The following is a 16379-nucleotide window of genomic DNA, read 5'->3' as shown; positions in this document are numbered from 1 at the left end:
GAATAAGAATAGAGAAACGGCAAAACGATTTTGTGTCATCTTCCCCATTCACACTATTTTATGTGCCATTTTTTGCTTATTCACGTACTATTTTAATCAAAATAATATTAAGAAAGATCTGTATGTATTCAGATAGTATTATTATTGTTCATACTTACTCGTCAAAAGAGGATTGCTGAGATATTTGCGGATATACTTCTACGTTTGAAAAACGTGTCCAAAATTGTGACCAACGAATACTAGCAATGCATTGTGGTATATAACCGGAAAATATGCTGGGTTCGATATTTTCTCAACGTATGCGTTTATTAATGTTGTCGATATTATGGTTGAAATATAACATTGATAATACATCGCGGCTATGTGCCCCCTGCTATGAGCTGATGTGCAATTTTAACGCATGTAGTTAGTAAGGATCGGTCACTGTTGTATGGTATTATATATAATGACATTATGGAATAGGATGGGGACAGGCCTGGCATCACGGGGGGAGGGGGGAATGTTGCCCCTTCAGTTTTGGGCAAAAAGATTTACCTAACTTAATTTGCGCCCTAAAAAAATAGTTGTACTTTGTCAATGGTCAGACAACACTAAATGACAGGAACAGTCACTCAGTCTGTTTGATGGGCAGGAGGGCTATCCGTCCAGGAACTGCACATATCAGTGTCGTTATTGAGTGTCAACATTACGATCCTGTTTGCTCAGGTGGACCGATTCCTTGCAGTAGTTTATCATTATACTTAAAATCGTTATATAACTAGGACTAGTTATAGCAGTCTGTGCTTTCTGTTGGTTTTACAACATTTTTTCTTAACGATTCAGAACGTCCATGTAGCTGCAAAAATGAACGCTTATGGTACTTTTCGCTCCAGGCAATACTCTCCAGTGAGAGTGACGAAAAATGTGAAACTGAACTTCATCGCAAATACCAGATTGCTAGTCGATATCTTCTATCATGAAGCACTAATCAATGGCATAGCTGCGAGATTTCATTTGGGTAGCTGCACCGTACAGCTCCGTTTCAACCGAAATATCACCCCCGCTCAGAATTTCAGACGCCCCCCTACAGATTTTTCCCCGGGCACCGCGCACTGATGGGGGACGGGGTTTCCAGGAAATGGTATCAACTTTTCTCAAGAAAATAGAAATAGAAACTCTATAGGCACTCAAACATTTTACTGTTTTTTTTCAGGCAGGTGGCAAGACCCCCTCAGCAAAACCCTTGTATGCCAAGCTGTGGGCATTGATTCGTCGAATATACGTATATTCACGGTGAAAATACGGCTATACGTATATATACGTCGCCTCGACGTATAATCAACGTCGAATTGCAACCGTAAAATCGACGACATTAATAAATGCATATATAACGTCGAAAACACATCTAACACTAGGAGTATACGGCACTCTATGGAAGCCCGTTTCCGCCAGGGAGTAAAAAAAAAACGCGCTATGGTATCTCAGAATTACGACTTAGTAAGTCAGAATTCCGACTTAGTATCTCAGAATTGCGACTTAGTAAGTCAGAATTCCGACTTAGTATCTCAGAATTGCGACTTAGTAAGTCAGAATTCCGACTTAGTATCTCAGAATTGCGACTTAGCAAGTCAGAATTCCGACTTAGTATCTCAGAATTGCGACTTAGCAAGTCAGAATTCCGACTTAGTATCTCAGAATTGCGACTTAGCAAGTCAGAATTCCGACTTAGTATCTCAGAATTGCGACTTAGCAACTCTCACATTTGTGACTTCGAAATAGCCATATTTCATTGTCTGTCCTTTTGTTATTGTAACGGATTCAGGTTCTAGGGATTGTGCCCTCGCCGCTCCCACCCTAGTTCGTGCCTCGCTGCACTGGCTCGAACCTGAGTCTTGCCAGCTGAGCTAAAGAAGACCTTCTTTTTTAAGTAAAAAAGGACATACAATGGAAATACGTAAAAAGTATGTTTCAGCTTTTATAATTGTGAATTCTTCTGAATGTGAAGTGCCTATTTCTGTATCTTATTTCATATTCTGTCTACGTAAATAAAAATTATTTTAAAAAGCCCACCGTGCACTATTCCATCCGGGTACTATGGAAGCCTCACTGGCGGAAATGGGATTCTATAAAAATTAGAGTAATTAATTTGATTTTTATCAGGGCACTGTACAGGACAAGTCTTCAGGCTTATAGATCCTATGATCCTGTACGATTCATGAAAATAGTGTAACGGAACGGCCGACATACAGGTTGTACGATCTGGTTGCAGTACACCACCCTCCCCTGCGCATAACAGGGATGCTGGCCGCCGGGGTTAAAGAAAGTGAGCCAGTGCAGCGAGGCACGAACAAGGGTGGGAGCGGCGAGGGCACAAGCCCTAGAACCCGAATCCGTTACAATAACAAAAGGACAGACAATGGAATACGGCTATTTCGAAGTCACAAATGTGAGATATAAAGTCGGAATTCTGAGTTACTAAGTCGGAATTCTGAGTTGCTAAGTCGCAATTCTGAGATACTAAGTCGGAATTCTGAGTTGCTAAGTCGCAATTCTGAGATACTAAGTCGGAATTCTGACTTACTAAGTCGCAATTCTGAGATACTAAGTCGGAATTCTGACTTACTAAGTCGCAATTCTGAGATACTAAGTCGGAATTCTGAGTTGCTAAGTCGCAATTCTGAGATACTAAGTCGCAATTCTGAGATACTAAGTCGGAATTCTGACTTACTAAGTCGCAATTCTGAGATACTAAGTCGGAATTCTGACTTACTAAGTCGCAATTCTGAGATGCTAAGTCGCAATTCTGAGATGCTAAGTCGCAATTCTGAGATACTAAGTCGCAATTCTGAGATACCATAGCGCGTTTTTTTTTCCTTCCTGGCGGAAACGGGCTTCCATAGCACTCTGTACAGTGTACGAAGTAAATTATTTTCGCAGTAATTAATTTACACGTGTATAATAAATATAGTAAATATAATTAATTACTGCGAAAATAATTTACTTCGTACACTGTGCAGAGTGCTGTATACTCCTAGTGTTAGATGTGTTTTCGACGTTATATATGCATTTATTAATGTTTATTTCACAGTGTCGTGCACCTTTTCATTGCTCTCGCTTTCAGAGCCTCCGCACGGCAAACGACTCGACATCAGGAAGCACATTGAAGTGAAAGCAGGGAGCGCTGCGACATGCACTGTGCAGATCCCGCCACACTAAGAGGTGAGTGGGTCTGTTCGATGCACAAAGAACGCTTTGATAAGCGTCAAAGGCAAATCATTCCGAGTTGGGCGTTTGTGTTTTCCGTTCAGACGCGAAATGCTGAAATGATCTCTCGGCTCCTCGGTTGTCATTTCTGCTCCGTAAAGGAATCACAGCACGAGTCGGCTTCCAGCACGGTGGGTCGGGACACGATGACGGGGGTCGGAGAGAGCGATGTCTTCCTCGTTAGTATAGGACCTGTCACCTGTCCCCACCTGTCACGCGGGAGACCGGGGTACATCAGGACGCGCATTGAAGTGAAAGCAGGATGCGCTGCGACATGCACTGTGCAGATCCCGCCACACTAAGAGGTGAGTGGGTCTGTTCGATCACAGCGCTAGGCGAATCCCCAATCCCCTTTTGTGCGTGGCGACAGAAGAAGTCTGGTCTGTTTCCGCCCGGTTTCGAGCCGGGGACCTTTCGCGTGTGAGGCGAACGTGATAACCACTACACTACGGAAACTGTGGTCAGATGTGCCCACCGGCCCAGCGCTGAGCTTCGCCAATGCGATTCAGCTGCTTCCAGTGCCTTTATTGGGGTGCGCTGATGGACCGTGCTCTCTCTCCAGAGACCAGCACGCCTGTCATGGACGGAGCAGGAAAGACGGCGCCACATTCTACAGCCCTCTCCACGCAATCGACGAAATCGGGCTACTGAAGTGGAGAAAATCGCCTCTCCAGAAAGTGCAAATATCATCTTGGAGAGTATAAATCCTATTGCCGAAGGTCAGCCCTGTCTACCAGAGTGACCCTCCCACCTCCTGCAGCGATGGTCAGCTCGTCTCACACGCGAGAAGTTTCGGCTGGAAACAAGCGCCCCCTCTTCTCGCACGTTTTGCACGTTGAGTAGTTTTAATGCGGCTCCTTCGTACACAGTGCTGATCTTTTGGAAAGCAGGAGGCAAAATTGACACGTTCCCATACCGGGAGTCGAACCCGGGCTGCCTGGGTGAAAACCAGGAATCCTAACCGCTAGACCATATGGGAGTGCACAACCCTGCTGTTCCGGGCATCATGCAAGCAAACTACATAAATATGAGAAAACACGCAAGAGAGTTGTCACTCAGAGTGTCGAAGGGTCGATGTATACTGGGGCTCAGTTGAAATGCAACGTCAGGACTTTCCCGAATTATGTCACACGAAGAGAGCACAGCCTTTTCCGCCCTGCCACGTGTGTATCGGTAACTCGCCGTGATCGTATAGTGGTCAGTACTTTGCGTTGTGCCCGCAACAACCCCGGTTCGAATCCGGGTCACGGCAGAATAGGGGCGTCTGCTTTTACTACTTGCACGAATGAAGGCAAAAAAAAGCCAATTGATGTGAACGAACGGCGCTTTACAGAGGAGTACTGCCTGACTGGATCGTTGATGAACGACAGAGACCACTCCGACCTCTTCTCGGGTTTCTTCAATGACTTACTAAGGATCTTCTTCACATTCGCCCATGCAGGGGAAGCCAGTTACACCAAAGCAAACGCAGGAAAGTGCAATTCAAGCAGAGACCAGGAGGGACTTGTTTACACCGAGAGTGGTCGGAGAATGGAACAATGCGCCCAGCCCTGTTGCTGGAGCCGATTCTTGTTGAGATCTTGGGCTCACTAAGAAGCCCCCGCTGGATGCTAATCTTTCTGTTGTTCTTGCAGGTCCTGCGCTGCTTTTGAGCCGACAGAGCTCGTCCTGATCTGTCGGCACAGCCCAATTGCAAATGATCGGCTCCGCATACAGAAGGAACGTGCGTTTGGTACAAGAGTGCATGAAGGCACCGGAAATATATTGGGAACAAATGACCGGTCGCTCAATACCTCTGTGAAGTACAGGAGCGTGCAAAACGAGGCTGTTTCCGCCCGGTCTCGAACCGGGGACCTTTCGCGTGTCAGGCGAACGTGATAGCCGCTATACTACGGAAACCTGCAGGGACAGCTGCTGGTGTCTCGCTTGCATTTCGGGCTGAAAAAGGGAAGCGTCACTTTAGGCAGGGGGTGCTGGAGAGAGGAACAAAGGGTGCGATGAAACAAAATGCCGAAACCCGGGATCGAGCCAGGGACCTTTAGAACATACTCTCACGAATCGTTAGAATACGTGCGTTTGATCATCAATTGCGTAACAACTACATTCGTTCGACTTGAGCCATCAAGCTCATAGTTTTCAAATCTTGAAAGCTGTCATTGAGCACATCATAGTGTGCAGTACGCCCCGTAACTTGCGTACTTCAACAGAAAGAAGAGCAGACAGCTCCATAAATATGCGAGGCGCAGAGAGTGCAAGGCGAGCCGCACACGTTTCGGTGGCTGAGAGAGGGCAGTTTTTGCTTCTGCATTTCCCAAGTAAGGACGCATGACAACAAGCGATCGCGGTGCTCATTTACGACATAGTGGTGATGAGTTTTCAGTACGTGTTCTTTTGAACGAGCAATGAGGTTGCTGCCTTGGACAGCTGACTGCACGCTCTCATCGTGCCACGTGATGAGTATTCACCAGGCTCGTTCAGTCATTAGTCACATTCCATCGTTTGCCATAAGCAGATGCTGCAAGGTGATGTGGATATCAGTTCCCAGTCTTGTGGACGAGGACAAAAAGAGCACACAAGAGCTCATCCGCGAGTTGAACCCAGGACCTCCCACACCCTAAGCGAGAATCATACCCCTACACCAATGAGCCACGGCAGCACTTTCCATTTTATTCTGTCAGCGAGCTTGAGGACGGGGGAGAGGCGTCATTCGCTCGTCCAGTCAGACCTTCATCAATAAGTCAAGAAAGCCGCAATTACACGACTGCCTTGCAGACGAAGGGCAGTGAACTGCACCCGGTAAGAGGGGAACAAGCGGCACTAGGCGACACTGAGGCATGAGCCCCAGCGAGGGGGGTTAGCTTGCATGGTACAGCGCTCGCTTTGCATGCGAGAGGTAGCGGGATCATTTCCCACGTCCTCCAGGTGTGTGCTTAGAGCTTGATGTGCCGAAAGGTGTCCTTTAGCCTGTGGTCATGCCTTGCATGGAGAGCGTCATGCAGCTGTCAATCATTTCGCAGCCACGCCCCCTCTTCATCTTCTCTCTGCCTTAAGCGTCTCCGCCACTCTCTCTTGACATTTCATGTCAGCATGTCAGAAGTCCGAGTGACGTTTTTAATGGCTGAGTGAGGGCACGATGCTGAAGCAGAGAGGCCACTTCAGCCAGAGAGACTTGTGCTAGGTGAGATCTGAAAAACGGACTCGCAACAGAAACAGACCAAAAAAGTATCGGTGAGATCAAAAGGCAAATGCAACATCCAGCAGAGGGCGTCTAAAGATTAGGGAACGGTTGACTGAAATCCATATGAGGCAAACTTACCGGCTGTGTACTGCAGCTGGCCTCGTTGGCGTAGTTGGTAGCGCGTCAGTCTCATCATCTGAAGGTCCTGAGTTTGATCCTCACACGGGGCAGGGCTGCTTCCTCTCTTGCTCTTTTCAAACACTTGCGGCAACTGTTCGCTCATAACCACGTCTGGAATGCGTGACCTTTACACGGGGGAGAAGCAACGCCGCATCCCTTTTCTAAAGAACATTCACATTCAGAAATAAGTCAAGAAATTTGCCATTACTTTTGCTGTCAGCCTGCCCATGTTGCCAAAGAAAGATTCACTCGGCGTCAACATGACAGAACAGCGATCACTTGAAAACACTGTTCCACACTCCGTAAGCAAGAACTTCAGTGTTTGCAGTCACCCGATATGCCGATAGTCAAAGGAGCACAAAACACGAAGCGTCAAAAGACAAGATGAGTTGATGGAAAGAGCGTTGAATTGATGAGCACAAAAGTTCAGCTCGTACAATAGGCAACGAAGGTCCCGGCGTCATCATTGCACTTGAAAGGACTGCCTTGCAGACTAAGGGCAGTGGGAGGTTGCTGTTTTGAGATGGAGGCATTGGGATGGTGGGCCGAGATCTATTCTTCTTAAAGAATTCTTCATCGTGAAAGATCGGTCCACAGGTCATCCAAAGAACTTACAAATTTTTGGGACTCAGGGAATCACGTGGTTCCGGAAGGGAGTGAAGTGCTCAAACACATGACATGCCCCCTTGATCTCACATGCACAATTCTGCTGCAACATGCACAGCTACCGTCCACACCAGGCAGTGGGGCTTCAGCAGAATTTGCTACGCCACCTGCAATTACATATCCAGCTGCACACATATACATGGCCCCTCTGTCCTTTTCAGGATCTCAAAAAAAAGCATAGCGTGGTTTTCCTGCAACCTGATTGACCACATCTCCCTCAGAATGTGCCCCGTTGCATTCATTGCTGAAGCAGGACGGAGGCTAACGGACATGCCAGAACAGTTAGGCTCAGCGATCTCTCCAAAATATTGTGGTTGTAGTGGAAGAAATATGGTTTAAATTGTACCTTGGTATTTCAAACTCTCTCTAGAATGTTATCCATTTCTGTTTTATTTTGACAGGAACTGGCTAATGACACTAGATGAAAAGAGAAGAAAGAAAACACAACGTTTCGGCCGTGGAGCCTTCTTCAGGTGTGAGGGCTCCACGGCTGAAATGTTGTGTTTTCTTTCTTCTCTTTTAAGCATGGAATAGACCTATTACTTGTTTCTTTGCAGCCTACGCATGCTGACACAGCTCCCCACCTGAACTGCTAATGATGCCTGGTAGTTTGTGGTACTTGGGTATTGTCTTATGTTTGCTCAAACTGCATATGTGTGATTGCATATTTTTGGGTATTTTCATGTCAATATTTAATTCACTGACATTCCTGTATGCTTGGAAGAAAGGTAGATTGGATTTGGCACAGGACGCCTGCCCATATTTGTTGATCATTGTTGGGCTGGAAAAACAATGATAAAAAGTGTATGAAAAAAGCTCTCTCCAATATTTCCCTTCTCTTCGCCATGGTAAAACTGCCTGTTCTTTCCGTCTTTTGTCCTTCTACAAAGATTCCAGGGCTCTTTTTCCACCATAATATCAGAAGCCAAAAAATAACCATCTAATGTGTAAACAGCATTTGTAATGTTGGTAGCTGGAAGAGGTTAAGTATGTTTGCAAAACCTAGTTGATTACACCACAGACTTACTTTGTTGTTGTCAGTTTTTTTTTCTCTTTTAAAGGCTGTAGGTGGGGTGTGATGGACTGTACCACTATCATAGAAGATTTTTTTAGGACACATCGCAGTTCCATAGTAGAATTTATCAATAGTAGAATTCCATAGGACATTATTTACCAACATATTACCCAGTGTGAGACTCTGCCAGTAAACCTCAGAGCATTGAGTTCTCCACTGATAAAGATGGCTGTCTGAAGTCATGAAATCCACTGCTGGGATGCCTGAGAGACAGTAATTGAATCTTGGCTGGAATTAGGCTTTCTATTAGTGTTGATCTTTGGGAATTATGTGGTAAAAAGGGAAAACTCCTTTACTTTAGTCACTTTGAATGTTCAAATGTACAGAACCTGCAAAACTAAGCAATGAAAAAAATCCATCACCACTCTCATGATAGCATAACTCATAGTCTCTGCTGTTGTGTAACAATACACACTTTCAATTTTCTTATCGCCTGTCTCCAGAGAGAATGTTGTTAGTGCTGATGACCTTGAATTAGACCTTGTTGACTCTGTAAAACAATCTTCCTCTGCTTAGATTTTCACTCAGATTGATTTTGTTCTCAGATTATTCCTGGCAGGACTGAGTTTCTAGGAAATGAAAAGTGAAAGAAAAAGTACAGAAGATCAGCCCTTGAATATACAACATTGTGCAGTGAGATTGTTAAATGTATTAGCTGCTATCCCGTGCTAGAGCCTGTCGTGGTAAGCAGTGGATGACAGGATCTAGCATAGATACTAATGAAACACTGTTAATGAAAGATAAAACACTTGAGTCTTATTTTAGTTTTCCATTTCCCTTTCATTTGTGATGTACTGTACAACAGGCCACAGAACATGCACAAAAACAGATATGCACACATTCACACCAGGCAATGACAGTCTGCCCAGTCAGAATCTGAGCTGAGGTATCAGAATTCTGAATTCCCTGAATTCTGTCATGGATCATCCACAATAAGGGCAATGTTTGATCACGAGGATCCCCAGGAGAGAGCCTAGTAACATAAATCTTGGAGCAAAAGCAGATGATTATCTTCATAGTTTGTGTGGTTGAGCCAAAGTTGAGCATGAGGATATGTGAGTCACCATTCTTAGAAATGGATCCAACTTCAGACAGGCGTCAAAAGTAAGAGTATACAGTGCTGGGGCAATGACACTTCAATGATCAGAAGGATAACAAGAGTTTTAATGCATTGAAATTGATTTTCTGGTGATGCACACTGTCATGGAACTATTAATTTTTAAGGATCACTTACTGACGTCAGACAGCTGCCAATTCTCCAGACTGGAAGGATGAACAGTTTATCCCCCTAGGTACCATATTTCCATATTGCGAAGCATTGGAATAATACATGTCATACAGCAACATAAAAACAGGAAGACAAGTATCACAGCCCCTATAATCGGTGTTAGTAACTTAAAAGAAAAACATTCCCCCTGGCCCAAACAGTGATTCTAACCAGGAGAGAAAAGCCGGTGTATCTTTTATGCCTCTCTGTTTATTCACATTGTCTTTTAGTTCTTTCAAATGCTGAATAGCGAGCGTAAGATTTCCGTAATCATCGTCATTAGCTGGAATATATGTACAACAGGAGTCTCCTACTAAAGCATAGACTCCTCCAGATGCTGCATTTTGAAGGTCCAGCACGAACCTGTTCTGAAGTGCCATTAATCTAACTCCCCTTAATTCTTGTTTGATAGCGTCTAAGCCTTCTAACGTGATATTAATAAAAGAGTACATTTCATAAAAAGTCGCATGGGTGAGGCTGTAGAATGAGGCATTAAAGCACATATATAACAAGATGCATTAAATTTCTTTAACTTTACAGTATGATTTATAAATCTATACCACAAATTACTCATATCCCCCTCATTATCAGTTTCATTCAGCCAGTTTGTATACAAAGAGGCTTCGTGTTTAGATTCTTCCTCTTTTGGGGTGGTGACAGGCTTCTACATAAAAAGGAAAAGGGCTGTGCACATCAGTCCCAAGCAGGTTATCCCCATCTGTCCTTGTGGAGACATCACTCCTGCGCTTTGCTCAGTTCGTTTGTGACCTTTTTACAGTGGGAAGCATGAATCCAGGGCACCATTTCTGTGACCTTCACAGCAGTGGCAGGGTGGTGACAGGCTTCTACATAAAAAGGAAAAAGGTGGCAACTTGCTCAGCGAGCAGGCGGAGCACACACCGAATGCAGATGTGTCTGAGTGGTGTGTCCAAGTGGCTGCAAAAGGACAGCGCTCCTGGGGCGCCGTGGCTTAGTTGGTTAAAGCGCCTGCCTAGTAAACAGGAAGTCCTGGGTCCGAATCCCAGCGGTGCCTTTTTTGTTCTGTCTTCTCGAACAGAACTGGTCATTATGGACAACCGCCTACGGCTAGACTAAATTAAATGCAAGTATTTATTTCCTGTCTTTAATGCGACTTGTTTTTCTTAAAATGGATGCAACTTGCAAAACATGAAATACAAACCTTGCTAACCAGCGCTAGCGACGTGGCACTCGGCCACGACTACAGCAAGCCCCACTGCCGCTGCGTTCTTGCTACAATCTTACCTGGATCGCGAGGCGCCGGCGGAAGCCTATTTCAAAGTCGTTCTCCGTTTCAAAAAAACATTTCCAAAATACAAGCCTTGCAGACAGACACGCCTCAGAGGACTTAAGGGTGGCTTCATGTCGGAATGATAAAGTCTCCCCGTCCGGACATGAAAATGCCACTTTGTTACACACAAAAAAAAGAATCAACAACAGAGAAATGCCCACAAGCATTTGAAAAGCCGCACCACGTCGCACTTGAAATAGCTCTTACATTAGTGGTAGACGCAGGAATCGCTTTTTTATTTACGCTCTTACCAACGCGATGGAAAGCAAAACAAAGCAAAGCAGAGCAAAACAAAACGAACAAACGAAAACCTTCCGTATAACGCCGTTACGTGCCCAAGCGGTATTGTACATCATCCTAGCACTGCACCCCGGGGCATACGGTATATGGGAACGAGCACACGCCACGAATCGTCTCGAATCACTCCCTACAGCTGTAAGGCACCTTGAAGCGTGCACCCCCAACATTCTTCTTTGCGCATCTGTGAAAGGTAAACTGTTGAACAAACTCTGAACCAGCTCTAAGGAAACTAATCCGATTAGACGTTACTTTGACTCATCTTTTTACGCTCAGTGCTGGATTGCTCAAACTCCAGCTAGGGTTAGGGTTAGCATTCCCACGCTACTTAGACACTTTGTTTACGCTCAGTGCTGGATTTTGGGAACTTCAGGATGAGTGGGAATTTTCTCCTATCTGTCAATTCTGTTTTGTTTTGGAGACTCTTGGCTGCCTATGTTGTACAGTGCAGCGTGAAGGAAACATTTTCCAAAACTGTGTCAGCTCAAAAGTTGTAAGAAAACCTCTCCAGCTGCTTTAACTCTCTTCATTTTTGTCATTTAATGTGACACTCGATGTATAACTGGAGCCTCACATATGCAAATGGTGAGGCTCCAGTTCGACACCCAGTTCGACACCACTTTACAGTATATGACAAAAGCATGGCAGACTGTGCCGGACCGGCAGATAACTTCCGCTTATTTTTACCATATTAAACATTGGAAATCCTCCCACTTGTATTTGTGACACTTGATTTTGGCTCCACCTAAAACACTCTTAAATCTTCAAACACTTTTCTCTTCTTCCGCAACACTCTTGTCTGTCAGCACTATGTGGCAGCGTTGCATGACAACCCCTCTCACCACGGAAAGGAACCTAACAGCTTTAAGAGAGGAGAAAAGGACCTAGCCAGTACGGGGCTCGAACCCGTGACCTTGGCGTTATTAGCACCACGCTCGAACCAACTGAGCTAACCGGCCTCACAACAGTGCTCCTCTCTGTGCTTCAAAAAATCGAACTCAGGGAATTTCTTTTGTCCTCCTTTGAATAGAAAGCCGTGTAATTCAGTGTACGGGCTTTCTCGTGCAGTTTCATGTTTCTTGTAACCCAAATCCTACACTGGCCTGAAGTGCCCCCCCCATTTCACAGCATTTTTCAGCTGATTTAAAATGTACCTAAAGGAGAAGCATTATTGAAGACCATCAGTTACCAAGAGCTTTTGTCAAAGGTTTTGGTGGTCATTTTGAATGACCACAGAGCGCTGTGACCTCGGTTTTACATCTCATCCAAAAGACAGCGCCCTTTTACAACACAGCATCTCCGTCACTATACTGGGGCATTGGGACCCGCACAGACCTCAGGGTGAGCGCCCCCCCGCCGGCACCATTAACACCGCTTCCAGCTGGAAGCTTTGTTTTTCCCTGTAGCTCACCCTCATCCGGGTACTGACCTGGCTCACACCTGCTTAGCTTCAGTAGGTTTTTTGAGTTGCGAGTTGCAAGGGGATGCAAGTGATGGAGCCGCTCGCTGCAAAAGCCACTGCATTGGCCGGGAATCGAACCCGAGCCTCCCGCGTGGCAGGCGAGAATTCTACCACTGAACCACCAATGCTCAGTTCCTGGGCTTTCAAAAAAGACGCTTTTTTGGTGCTCTGTGCAAAACGCGTCGACATCTGCTTCCAACTGCAAAATGCCATTCGCGGACGCTGAAGAACTTATTTCCAAGACAGCGGGTACAAGCGATTGGGCGTTTTAAAACCACCAGGAACAGCAAAGAGGCGCGCTTCTTTGCTTGCGCCGAAACACACCGACTGGAGGCGGACAACGTAGTCGGCAGGATTCGAATCTGCGCGGGGAGATCCCAATGGATTTCTAGTCCATCATCTTAACCACTCGGCCACGACTACAGCAAGCCCCGCCGCCGCTGCGTTCTTGCTACAATCTTACCTGGATCGCGAGGCGCCGGCGTAAGCCTATTTCAAAGTCGTTCTCCGTTTCAAAAAAACATTTCCAAAATACAAGCCTTGCAGACAGACACGCCTCAGAGGACTTAAGGGTGGCTTCATGTCGGAATGATAAAGTCTCCCCGTCCGGACATGAAAATGCCACTTTGTTACACACAAGAAATGAATCAACAACAGAGAAATGCCCACAAGCATTTCAAAAGCCGCACCACTCCGCACTTGAAATAGCTCTTACATTAGTGGTAGACGTAGGAATCGCAGTAAGTACAGACGTTTAAAAAGCTCCACTCATGCCGACGATGCAGCATGAAGAAGCGCAACCTAACGTTTGACAGACAAAAGCCGGGCGCCGCTACGAGCAATATGAAATCAAACTGACAGCACACGGCGTTTCGCGCTGACTCAAAAGTGATCTCGACAGACGCTGGTCTCTGCATAACGCTGAAAGAGCTAAAGAGCGTTTCTGTTGAGACGTAACAAGCTCGTTTCTTTCTACCATGATGTCACCATGACCAAATCTGTCTTTAAACACCTTGCTCAGTCTCTGACGAGACTGTCAAAAATTGCTTTCGCCGATTGTATTGCAAACCGGCGGAAGCGGGGTATTGGGAAAAGTTTTCAACTAGCAATAATCGCGCCTCGGCTAAACCTCACAGGCTACGATACTGCCACTGCGCAAAGCTGACGGTTGCCAGGCAACCGCGGGGATCCTATGGAAATCGTTATCGATCGTCTCATGGCATGTCGTTGCGGTAACGCTTCATATTTGTCGTCTTGTTCTTCTAGCTTGAGGTTTTGAAGAATTTCATGACAGACAAGGGCTCCGTTGGGAATAAAGGGCGTTGTGATAAAACCGTTGCTTATTTTCAGCAGCAGAAATACAACCCTTTAAATACAAGATGACAGAACAATGACGAAGGGCATGCCTGGAGGAACTCATGCACTACAGAGGAAAGGGGGCGGGCACGTACAGTTCACATTCAAGCCACAAGTACTCTTCTCGGATGTTACACAAACAAATCCTAACGTCTTGAAAGCATTGCAGCATGTTTGTGTCCCACTTCCCGTGGCTGCAGGACGACTGACACGAACGGACAAACACAATCTGTGGCGTTTAGCGTGACATAGTCTTGCAGGCATCGTGCTGTCTCACTGCAATACTATACCGCTGGAGGAAACAGTCCATCTGGCCATGAAACTCATTTGAACGTCTAGCTACAGCAACTAACAATATCATGATTTATTCAGGATGTGTGGAATCAGCACGTCCCGGAGACAGCTTCCGAAATCGTGAGCATTCTCTGGTGGTGTCCTGCAGGGCGCCTGTGGGCATGCGTTGGTGGTATAGTGGTGAGCATAGCTGCCTTCCAAGCAGTTGACCCTGGTTCAATTCCTGGTTAACGCAGTGGGGATTGGTTTCAAATGCTGTTATGAGCCTTGGATTGTGACTAGCAAAGCGAAGCCTTTTGAAAGAGCTAAAGCACTGCAAAACGGAGTTGAAGGAGAATCTAACAGGGGATTCTGAGCGGTGTCTGCATACACGCAGTCCGATACGGGTGCTGAAAGCTTGAGCTACTCTCAATGTCATGCTGCCTTTCCCCGGAGTAAATCTGTTACATTGAAAGAATGCTTCTCGCAGGTTCAAAAAGGGACCCTTGTTAATTGGAGAAATCAATGATTTCGAATGAATTCTGTATGCGTTAAAAGACAGCTATACACAGAAAACATGCAGGACACTGCTCATGATGTTTCCCGAGCCGAAACACAGTGCGTTTTTTCAAGCCATTTGACAAAGCCCACCCACTGAAAACTGCAGCAGATCGTGTAAAGACGTTCAACTTTGTAACTACTGCACGCACGGGAAGCAGAATAAATTCCTCTTTTCAAACTGTCAAAGGTTTGCTTTCCGAACGCCGCAGGACATTGCACAATCTCTTTTGAACGGGGACAAACGATTTCTTATGGGGCACAGTAAGTACTGTTACTGTCACTGCTCGATACCGACGTTGGCCCACTATACCATGTTCAGCCACCGCTAGAAAATGTATGGCTCTAGCACCAGAGCAAACAACAGGAGGGCCAACATCGAACGGGCACACGTGTCAGACATGGAGAGCGATGAGAATGGGATTCAAACCCATGTCTGCAAAGCACAATGGATTAGCAGTCCATCGCCTTAACCACTCAGCCACCTTGTCGATGAAACTGGGCTGTCCGGACATGGGTTGGCGCGCTCCAGATGATCTTTTTCTTTTTTTTCCCTCGTACTCGAGGGCCATTTTCCTGTTCCACATTCGATTTCAACATTTTCCTTAGGAGATGTCAAGCCAGCAAGCCACTGCTGTGGTTCAGTGGCCAGTGTGGAGTTCAGTGGCCCTGTTGTACACAGAAAGCACATTGAGCTCCTTGGACATCAAATGTTCCAGATAAAAGCCATTTGTCACCCTTTCTCTTGGTGTTGATGTTGCTATTGTATGTAAAGGTGGCAACTTGCTCAGCGAGCAGGCGGAGCACACACCGAATGCAGATGTGTCTGAGTGGTGTGTCCAAGTGGCTGCAAAAGGATAATGCTCCCGGGGTGCCGGGGCTTAGTTGGTTAAAGTGCCTGCCTGGTAAATAGGAGATCCTGGGTTCGAATCCCAGCGGTGTCTTCTTTGTTCTGTCTTCTCAAACAGAACTGGTCCTTACAAACAACTGCCTACGGCTAGACTTGCAAGTATTCATTTCCTGTCTTTAACGCGACTTGTTTTTCTTAAAATGGATGCAACTTGCAAAACATGAAATACAAACCTTGCTAATCAGCGCTGGCGGCTGGCAAAAAAAAAGAAGTCAGCAATGTTTTTTTTCTTTAACCTTAACCCTGCTAACGGAGACGAGTTAAACGACCGAGTCTATGCAGCTTAAACGGTCCGCACGTTGGGTTCTTAGCTGAAAGGGTGGTAAATCACGCTCACCCCAGTCCTTAATCTTTTAAAGAGGATACAAAATTGAACCTAGTCGCCACATCACATACATCCTGTTCAATGATAAAAAGGTAACATCTATCCTCGCTCCAGAGTAAATCTCATGTTGAGGGCATCTTTTTTTTCACTTTACCGTGAGTCGGGCTCGGCTGCACAGAGGCGAGAGCAGAGCAATGAGGTCACGGGGACAGGGGAGTCACACGCTGGCGGTTTGAATACGTGGAAGATCACTGAGGGATCCACAGTATGTGGACCCTCC

At 45.9% G+C, this 16379-nt stretch overlaps 10 non-coding genes across 10 annotated transcripts; 4 read left to right on the top strand and 6 right to left on the bottom strand.

The window, feature by feature from the left end:
* Positions 1–3626: 3626 nt before the first annotated feature.
* Positions 3627–3699, bottom strand: trnav-cac (transfer RNA valine (anticodon CAC)). The gene has a single exon. It is a non-coding gene; the product is annotated as a tRNA-Val (tRNA).
* A 451-nt stretch (positions 3700–4150) lies between these two features.
* Positions 4151–4222, bottom strand: trnae-uuc (transfer RNA glutamic acid (anticodon UUC)). Its single transcript has one exon. It is a non-coding gene; the product is annotated as a tRNA-Glu (tRNA).
* Positions 4223–4423: 201 nt separating this feature from the next.
* Positions 4424–4495, top strand: trnah-gug (transfer RNA histidin (anticodon GUG)). The gene has a single exon. It is a non-coding gene; the product is annotated as a tRNA-His (tRNA).
* Positions 4496–5069: 574 nt separating this feature from the next.
* trnav-gac (transfer RNA valine (anticodon GAC)) lies at positions 5070–5142 on the bottom strand. Its single transcript has one exon. It is a non-coding gene; the product is annotated as a tRNA-Val (tRNA).
* Positions 5143–6578: 1436 nt separating this feature from the next.
* Positions 6579–6651, top strand: trnam-cau (transfer RNA methionine (anticodon CAU)). The gene has a single exon. It is a non-coding gene; the product is annotated as a tRNA-Met (tRNA).
* Positions 6652–10568: 3917 nt separating this feature from the next.
* Positions 10569–10642, top strand: trnat-agu (transfer RNA threonine (anticodon AGU)). The gene has a single exon. It is a non-coding gene; the product is annotated as a tRNA-Thr (tRNA).
* A 1458-nt stretch (positions 10643–12100) lies between these two features.
* Positions 12101–12174, bottom strand: trnai-aau (transfer RNA isoleucine (anticodon AAU)). The gene has a single exon. It is a non-coding gene; the product is annotated as a tRNA-Ile (tRNA).
* Positions 12175–12734: 560 nt separating this feature from the next.
* trnag-gcc (transfer RNA glycine (anticodon GCC)) lies at positions 12735–12805 on the bottom strand. Its single transcript has one exon. It is a non-coding gene; the product is annotated as a tRNA-Gly (tRNA).
* Positions 12806–13698: 893 nt separating this feature from the next.
* On the bottom strand, positions 13699–13840 carry LOC138225864 (U4 spliceosomal RNA). Its single transcript, XR_011184274.1, has one exon. It is a non-coding gene; the product is annotated as a U4 spliceosomal RNA (small nuclear RNA).
* Positions 13841–14490: 650 nt separating this feature from the next.
* Positions 14491–14562, top strand: trnag-ucc (transfer RNA glycine (anticodon UCC)). Its single transcript has one exon. It is a non-coding gene; the product is annotated as a tRNA-Gly (tRNA).
* Positions 14563–16379: the final 1817 nt, after the last annotated feature.

This window comes from Lepisosteus oculatus, unplaced genomic scaffold, assembly GCF_040954835.1.
Source record: "Lepisosteus oculatus isolate fLepOcu1 unplaced genomic scaffold, fLepOcu1.hap2 HAP2_SCAFFOLD_106, whole genome shotgun sequence".
In the NCBI taxonomy this organism is placed as follows: domain Eukaryota; kingdom Metazoa; phylum Chordata; class Actinopteri; order Semionotiformes; family Lepisosteidae; genus Lepisosteus; species Lepisosteus oculatus.
This window is presented reverse-complemented; position numbering and strand designations above follow the sequence as displayed.